This window comes from Octodon degus, unplaced genomic scaffold (genome assembly GCF_000260255.1).
Source record: "Octodon degus isolate 3935 unplaced genomic scaffold, OctDeg1.0 scaffold00030, whole genome shotgun sequence".
NCBI lineage: Eukaryota > Metazoa > Chordata > Mammalia > Rodentia > Octodontidae > Octodon > Octodon degus.
The window spans coordinates 11,914,543-11,921,868 of NW_004524606.1; the positions used below are offsets into that span (position 1 = coordinate 11,914,543).

The 7,326-nt window shown below is 38.5% G+C and overlaps 1 pseudogene; it reads left to right on the top strand.

Annotated features, from left to right (window-relative positions):
• Positions 1-6,504, top strand: part of LOC101578873 — a 125,958-nt pseudogene extending 119,454 nt beyond the window's left edge.
• Positions 6,505-7,326: the final 822 nt, after the last annotated feature.

Consider the following 7,326-nt stretch of genomic DNA (forward strand, 5'->3'; position numbering starts at 1 on the left):
TGTATATGTATATGTATATATAGACTATATGTTAGCACTTCGCTGGCAATAATTTCATTTAATAGTCAAACTCAGCATAGTAAATAAGAACTCATGTGCTATTCCTGTGTATACACTGAGGGCCAGAGGTATGAAATAACTTGGCAGATGGAGGTCACAAAGTATAAGTTAGGTCAGCATTTCCAGAAGCTGTTGACTTGTCCTAGAAAACTTACGAAAGATGAGATCGCTTTTCTTGGTTGCCTCTCTGAGTTTCTTATTTCTCGCCTCTTAGCAAGGTAGAGTTCTTACAGCTGCTCATGAACTGCCCTGCTCCTTTTTATTAAGTTTTAAGGGCACTGTAAACCAGCAGTTAGAAGTGTTTGAGCAACGAAAGCAAGCTGCACCATTCCTAGACACTTGGCTCAATAGTTACTGAGTCGCTACAGTGTACAGGTGTTTTCCTTGAAGCTGTGCTTTGTTTACGCAAATCAAGATTTACCTCACACTTGGATAGTCCTAGAATTTCTTAGGGTAAGAAATTTACCTTATTCTAATTAAACTAGGTGTATATATTTTTTTTCTCTGTAAGCTACAGGTTTTGATTGCTTACTGTTTAAAAAAAATGGCACAAGCCAGTACTTTTTTATTTATAAAATTTATAAAATTAAAGTCAGCAATGTATGAGTGATGTTTTTAAAGAAAGCATATTACTCATGAAGTTCATGATGGGAAATCTGGAAGCTCAGTCAGAGTCAACGTGGTGTCATAGGCTTTGTGCATTATGGGAAACAAAAGGGGGATTTCATAAAACACATTACAAAACGAGTTGCACCTAGGAGATTAAACTGTGGATCAAATGCTTTGGATCACGTAATAGAATCATTGGCATCTCAACCACTGTCATAGTGCTGAGCTATAAAGTTGTATTATTGCTAACTCATCTATGTCTTTCTCAGTCTCTTCCTGAAAGAATAGTTAGATATTGTTGTATGAGCTTATCTTCTAATAGTCTGAATGCAGTATGCAGAATATGGAATTCTATAGAGAATATAGAAGCTTTCCAAAGGCAGCAATCATTATATATCTGCTACATCAAGCACTCAATGAATGAGTATATTAGGCAGCTTTGCATTACTGTAATAAAATACCTGAAGCATACTAGGTAAAACCAAAAAGGGTTTTTTTTTTATTTATTTAACAGTTTGTATAGTCAAGGAGATGGTGCTCGCATGAATTAAGTTCTGGTGAGGGCCATCTTGGGTACTTCACAACCTGGCTTATGGCAATTCTCAAATTCAATATGGGAACAATCACATCTTGATAAATGAAGCAGAAAGACCCGTGTGGGACTGGGCTCAGGATTTACAGCTAACATCCCATGAGAACAACTAAGAAGTGATAGGAGAGATGCCCTGATCCCTACCTGAGAGCAGTATGCACAAATGACCTCTGAGGCCTCCCCCTCAGCCCCACTTCTCACTGTTGCTGTCTGGGGACAAAACTGTCAACACATCACACTCTGGAGGGACATTCACCATCCAAGACATAACAGTGAATGAAGGAGTATCAGGTTTCCCAGTTCCCTTTAAGACCAGAGGACCTAATTAGGACCATGTTTGTGGCTGTAGACCTAGTGCCTGGCTACTCCTGCCTCTACCTCACTTCTTCTCACTCCTTTGACATCTTACCTCTGTCTACTTTAGTCTGATGATATGATCTTGTTAACAATAACTACTTCTTTCTTTCTAATTCTCTTGGCATAGTTCCTTTTTCTACCTGGTGTCATGAGAGCATTGACCAAGGCTGGCTTGACCTTATAGAGTCTCCTCACTTATATTCTATGATGCTACATAACTTCTCTTTCTCCTTTCTTGTCTTTGTATGTTTGGCTTTTTAAAAATTCCTATTAAATGGAAAGTTGCCAATGTGCCAAGTTGTTCAATGAGCCTACTACCTTTCTTAGGCCTCTTCCTTGAGGACCTAGTCGTTATAAAGTTGTCTCAAATAGAATCCTCTATAGTTTATTCCTAACCTGGTATATCTTCCCTGAAACTTTTTCTTACCTAACACTTCTTACATCACCCAACATCTAGAAGCCTTTTGTACACATGTCTAAAATGGAAGTGATACCTATATACTCACTTATACACACACACTCATGTTCACACCCACACCCAAACTCTCCCTCACTCACCCAAGCAACTCCATTGTAGTGAATTTCCAATTCTGGATCCTATGCAAAACATTCCAAGGAAGAATCTTCAAAGTGATGCTTAAGATTCCACTTACTCTGTTCCTCAAAGACAATCATTGCTCACTCCTAAAATACTATCAAGTCTTCCTTTTGTGGTACCCTTTCAAGAGTTTCTTCCAGAATATTTAAAATTTTTATCTTGAAAAGTTCTACTCTTACAGAAAAGGGAAGAACTATAGGGGGTTCCTATCTACCCATTATTCAGCTTCTCTTAATATTAAAATCTAACATTACTACGTTTCATTTGACCAAATGAAGGGATCAACATTAGTACCATTAGCTAAACTATGGGCTTTTTTATGAGTCTTCCTGCAGATGCCTCCTGTCACTGACAGGATCTGTCAGTACATTTGTTGTAATTATCCTTTAATATCCTACAATGTGACAATGGTGACATTCATCTTAGCCACTTGAGTGATGTATCTTGGGTCTTTCCATTCTAAAGTTAATATATTTCCCTTCATAACTAGTAAGTATCTTGGGGCAGATATTTTGAGACTATATTTATATGTTACTTTCCTTCAACTTTTGGCCATAAATTTTAACATTCATTAGTGGAAATTGTCTGTCATAATTATTACTGGGGTATTCCAATGGTGATTTTTAAAATTTCTTTATTCCCTTGACCTTTATTATTTCCTTCCATTCTGTTTGAATTTAAAATATCACACTGATCACAAATAGGTTTTTAAATATTCAGGCTGTGCTAGGCTGAGGATCTAACACTTTGATGTTTGTTATCTGATTTGAAGCCCACAGTTACTCTTTGTGGTAGGTATAGTTATCCCACTTTTCCAAATTAGCAAAGGGAGATTCAGAGAGGCTAACTAGCATGCTCATGGACAATAGGATACAGCCACAGTCTCAGCCATGCTAGTCTCCTACTAAAGCTTCTTCTCTTAATCCCCACATAATGCTATCACATTGGTTAAAACAGTTATTAAAAATTCCATAAGAGAGTTCCTTGCCACCAGAACCTCCCCCTGCACTGACTCCCAAGTTCAATTCATTTCCCTAAGGTCTAACGTTCTGTCGTGGTATTCTCCTCCGAATACTTCAGAGTCCCATTAAGAACAGGATGTGGTCTGAAATCCTTACTGAACACTGAAGGAATCTAACATCTGGCTCCAAATGAACTTGCTATTCTTTCCCTGTATCAGTTCTCCACTCCAATCAAATCCTCCTCTTATGATAGCCTATAGTTCACTGTGATTTTTATTTATGCTTTGCCTTTCATTTCTGCTTTTTTTCTTGTTCTCTCTATTAAATTTACTGTTAATTTCCTAAAGCTAATATCCTTTATGAAGAGAAAATCCAATTAGCTTTGTCTTCATTGCGCATACAGAACCTGGCTCAATGCTACCTCTATTGTTCTTACCCAAGTCTGAGCCACTATCGTCTCATCCCTGGGTTATTCCCAGTAGTTTTACCTGTTTTTGTCCACTCCACTCACCTATAGCTCATCCTCTGCATAGCAGCCCCAGAATGATACCTTAAAAATGCACATCAGAAGAGGCCACTCCTCTGCCAGACCTTGCAAAGGCTCCATTTCACTGTAAGTCAAAGTGCACATGTAGACCAGAAAGATCTGACTGGATCTGGTCCACTTCTCACTTCCCCACCTGACCGTCTCTGACTTGACCTTTTTCTCTTCTCATATTTAATTGATCCATTCCAGCTACATTAACCTCGGTGTTGTTGCTGAAATGTTCCAGGCACATTGTTACTGCAAGTCTTTCCCTGGCTGGTCCTTCTGCACGTCCCTCCGATATCCACATGGCTCATTATCCCTGCTCCTTCACATGGTAAGCAAATGTTGGCTTCTCTTGGAGTCCCACCCTAATTTGTGGCACTATATTTCCCATCTCTTGTCTTACTCCACTTCCCTGTTTCCCTACTATCCATCACTTTCTAATAAACTGTACTTATTTTACATCTAGGTTTTCTACATGTAAGTCCTGGGCTTGTGTTACATACAGACTTTCTGTCTTTAGTGTTAATACTATGGTATGGATATGGTTTGATCACAATCCCAAAGCACTTAAGCATCAGAAGCTTGGTCCTTAAAGTAGCAAAGTTACAAGGGGCACCTCATGAGAGGTTGAGAGGCTGGACCATTGATGCACTTTGGCTCCCTCTCTTACCATATAGTCTCTCTACTTTTTTATTCTGGTGCCATCCACCATGAAGTCCTTGCCACAGATGAGCTGATGCATGTGCCATTCCTGGATGTTGAATCTCCATATCAGGAGCCAAATAAAGTAACCAGCCTGAAATAATTCATATTAATAATAAGTTAATTAATGGAGTTAACACCAAGAAAGCAGTAACCCTTATTTGTTTTGCTGAATAATGCATCTCAAACTTATTGGACAGGGTCTAGTCCTCAGGAAATTATAATTGAATGTGAAATATTTCATACAAAATGACATCTTCCTCCTAAGTCCTGTAACATAGATGATATCTGAATCATGTCTTGGCACCTGTCACATATGCACTACCTTACATCAATTTCATTTATTTATTTATTTATTTATAAAATTTTATTGTTTTCCTTGTCCTTTTTATTTTTTATATTTTATTTTATTTTATTTTATTTTATTTTATTTTTTGGTGGAACTGGGGATTGAACTCAGGCCCTTGCACTTGCCAGGGAAGCGCTTATTCCACTGAGCCATCTCCCCGGCCCCTATGTTATTTTAAAGAGTATAAAAATAATTGGTAAGACATTGGAAACCACACATTAAGGACAAGAAGAGAGCTATTCAACCATGTATTTTTTTGCAAATTGCTGTCTTCTATGTAATTGTGCAAACTACAGATATTAGCACATAGTAAGTCAAAGTGAAATTTTTTCCCCATAATTTTATTGAGAAACAAATAGCAATGAGACAGTTTCAAACCAAATTGGTAGGACAGTTTCGATAATTAACACATTGCATACATTCTTCCTAGTGGTTAATTGCTGTACAAGATGCAGACATGATATCCTATTTACAAACACTATTAGAACAAATCCCTCTATTCATTAAGAGAATGTAACTATATATCTATCCTAACCACTTTGAATACACAGATACAAAATGGACATTCATCTGTATACCCTTTTTTTGTTTAGTTCCGTTATTTGAATATTATAGGTGTGTTAACTCAGCAAAATATTCTAAAAGAGTCCAGTAGTCCATAATAGTATTGGGTCTTCTGCTTGACTAGCAATGTCAGAAATCATTGACCTGAGTCCCCTACAGCTCAACATAACATCATGGCTTTACTTCTTATACTTTGTTTTTATACTTTTCTGTTGTATGGTGAAGACCAAGGTAAAACAAGACCTATGCAACAAGAGTTGTAGCTTTTGGGTCTGATAAGGTCAGTGAAATCCCCTCAGGATTTATTGTGAGATCCTGTACCTCAGATTGTATAACCTTTGTCAGTGTCATCCATATGGTTGAGTCATGGCCATTGCTTGGCCAAAGTGCTCTCTGTGAAAGCTTGAGAGAATTTTTTCTCTCCATGTGACTCTCCTTAGGCACACTCTACATCATCGATCACTTTCCTCATTGGCCCCATAATCTCCTTGATCAGAAAATTTGGGACACTACTGAGTTACATGATGTTACAGTACAATTTCTCATATGTCCTGAGTCTTAAATTAGAGAACAAGGAAAGCCAACATTTTGGCCCTAGCCTTCTTACGTCAATTTTAGTACCTACAATCTGTCACCATAATAGGACTCTAAATTTGTCCAAGTGACATCTCCCATGATATAGACTGCTTTCTTTAACACATCATTCTAATTTTCTGTTATAAAGGCTGCTTCCTCCCCACAGCTGTCAGACTATGCAGGTCTGTTTGGGATAGCATTAACCTCACCTCATGGATGGATGTGTGGTCCATTCTTATTTGATAGGACATGACATTGCAGTAGCAACATGGGTTGGTTTGTTGATATCTAGAATGAAGCAAGGTATTAATGGGGAAAAAGAAGCACTTTTTCTATTGAGATTGCTAACACTTCTAGTGTTTGTTTTTATCATTATTCTATAGTTTGGATCTTGAATTTCCCCCAAAGGTCCATGCATTAGAAATGTCGTTGTCAGCCTATTGCAAAGGGGACGTGGTGGACTTAAGAGCTATGGCCTATGGGAAGCAAGTTAGATCATTTGGATCATCCCTTGAAGGGGATATTGGGCCCCTGTACCTTTTTCTCTCATTGCCTCTAGTCACCATGAGAGCAAGAGACCTCCTTGTTGTATTTCTCCTATGATGTATGGTGCCAGCACAGGCCCACAGAGACAGAGCTCAACAGGCAGGAATCAAAATTTCTGAAGTTACGGCCCTAAACAGACCTCCACTGCTTACCAGTTTGTCTCAGGCATTCTTTCAGTTATGAAAAGCTGAGAATATATGCTACTTGTTGGCTTCCTGGCTGGATCAAAGCTGTACGAGAAAAGTAGTGGCCAGTGATGAAGAGAAGGATATTTGGGAAAATATCACCTAGAAAGTCCAGTCCTAGAATTTCCAGAATCTGTGCCAAAATGCTGTTTGTTTTCTAAAGTCAGTTTTACTAATGGCTTTTACATTACTTATATAATCTCAGTCTTATTTTGAATAGGACTCAAAGAGGCTCACAAAAGCACAAACAACTTTAAACAAAAATAATTTTAAAATAGTTGAAGAAAATAAGAGGAAAGATCTAAATAGTAGGAAAAAATAAGGTGAGTCCACAGAGCATCTGCCAGGGATTCCTGCTTACTTTCAGTGATGGCCCACATATTTAAGAAACAACGTCAAAAGTGATAGGTTATGGACTGAATACAGGCTGCTAACTTATCATGCCCCTAATTCAATATGGCTAAATCCCCAAAACAACAGCTGATTCTCCCCAGTGACCACTTCCTCCTGATTCCCCACTCCGGCCCTGGTACAACTTCCTTTTACCTTTCCTGCCCACACAAGGGAGCCTCCAATCAGCTCCTTGCGTGTCACTGAATCTGCCCCTCAAACTCTGTCCCCAGCAAAAGTCCAGAAAGTTTCATCTTCTCTGTCTCAGGTCAGAGGATCTGCCCATCTCCCTGCCCTCGATCAC